The sequence below is a fragment of the Procambarus clarkii genome, chromosome 76, assembly GCF_040958095.1.
Source record: "Procambarus clarkii isolate CNS0578487 chromosome 76, FALCON_Pclarkii_2.0, whole genome shotgun sequence".
In the NCBI taxonomy this organism is placed as follows: Eukaryota; Metazoa; Arthropoda; class Malacostraca; order Decapoda; family Cambaridae; genus Procambarus; species Procambarus clarkii.
In genome coordinates, this window is record NC_091225.1 from 3,034,492 (window position 1) to 3,036,626 (window position 2,135).

Below are 2,135 nucleotides of genomic sequence, written 5' to 3' on the forward strand. Positions count from 1 at the left end.
TCTGTGATACGGACTAAAAAGTTCTTCTTCCACCTCATGGATGTTGCGGTGCTCAACTGCTTCAATATGTACTTAGTAAAATCTGGCAGGAGACCGTCTATACGTACATTCAGTGCTGGTGTTGTGTCACAGCTGCTAGTAAAGTATGGCTAGGAGGGTTCTGTTGTACCGCGCGGAGTGCAAGCAACAATGCCACATGCAGCTCCAGACAGATTGAGGGGGTAATGAGAACTTCGGAGTACATATGCTCGAGTATATGAAAGGCACAGCATCACGGGAGAAGGGTAAACGTGCGTGTATAGTCTGCAGGAACACTACCCGCAGAGAACAGAAACGAAGATGTATCAGCACCTGGTGCGTGGAGTGCAAGGTGCCACTCTGCCCCGTTGACTGTTTCGCAGCATATCACACACTTGCGGAGTACTGAGTGTGTTTATGGTGTGTGTATATAGTGTGTGATACTGTACAGTGTGTATATAAAGTGTAAATATAAGTGAACTTGTTTGCGATGCACGTAACACAGTGTCTACGGACAGTACGGATGTTGTACTGCGATATTATAGTGTACGTGTTCATTATACATTGGATTGGCACATAAAAACAATGAAAATGTATTTGGAAATGTGCGCAATAAATGAACGAAAATATATTCGCGGCAACTCGCGCGCCCCGCCCCGAGCGCCCCACCGCCCCAGAGAGCTTACGCCACGGGCACACGGGGAATGATGACGTCACGCCCCAACTTCCGGACCCCATAGCAGCCAAAGTAAGTACAATTTCGAATTTTTTTTTACATACCCATACTCAGGGAAGGGTTTTTGACACTTTAAAAAGAAAAAAGAATTTTTTCTAGAGAATTTATTTCCTGCGCACTGCGGGGGCGTCACATTTGGAGGCAACGCAGTTAAGGGGTTAGGGCTACCACTATTTTGGTTTAAAGTTTCCGTGTCGGCTTGAGCCTTTAATTCAACTTCAGCCTTTGTTTCAGCTTCAGTTACTTCCTTATGTTCAACTTGGAGGCATGTACCCTCATGTATTGAGTTCTCAGAATCCACAGAGGGTATGGATAAGTTGTCTGAGAACTGTTCAGTTTCTTTTAGTGTAACATTGCGTAAAGCTGTGTTGGATGAGGCTGTAGTGAATGAAGTTTTAACCTCAACAACTGATCCAGTGTAATGATCTAATCTGAGTAGAGGTCCAGCCTCATGTTGATCCAGATCATCCATTTCATCTGATGAGCTGGGTGCTCGTCTTGGTGTGAGAATGTTGTAAAGGGGATCCTGCCCTGCATAAATATCCTCTGGTGCAAGCACCGTGTTGAAGTGATCCAACCTGGTTTGTATTTCGCCTTCGTAATTTGCTAGGTCAGATATGATTTGATCTATTTCATCAGGGTCAGTGTTACTGACAGTAAGTTCACTTACGTACGACCCAATCATTTCTTTTACTTGTTCGAATTTTTGGTTAGCCACCTTTGTGGAGATTTTTAATATATCATGACTTTAACTGAATACTCTTGTGACCAACTCTCACATTTATTGAGTAACCTTGTTAGGTGGGTTTGAAGGCCTATCAAGGATCTTTTTACCCTTTCTGGGGGTAGACATATTGGCTATATGTTTAAGCCTTGAAGGGCTTATATGGCTATTACTAATACAGCTGTGTTACTTGTTCATGTACTTGGGACAAGTGTTGTTGTGATAGCCTAGTTTTAATTTCCTATGTTTGACTATATTATCCTACCTCATGTAGAGATTGGCATATAGATTAAAGATTAAATATATACAAGAGTTGAGTGATACTCGATACCACTACAGGATGCACCTCGGGTTAGTCCTTCATTTTTGCCTTTGGTTAGAATAGTGATACCTTGTAGTACTCAAAGATGAAACACAATAAAATAAAATAATAATGCAATATGGTGAACACAATTCGTGTAACTAATAACTCCCACCCTAAATTGGATCTGCACAAATATTAAATGTTGGCTAGGCTGTACATTCCTTGGTACAGTGCTAACTGAGTAATAATCCTACCCTATTGGGTTAGCAGAAAAAAATTAGATTAGGCTAGGTTCAGCATTGTTTGTTCAATTCTAGCCTAAGTTGTCCTACTCACATCTGAGGGTTGGCTGA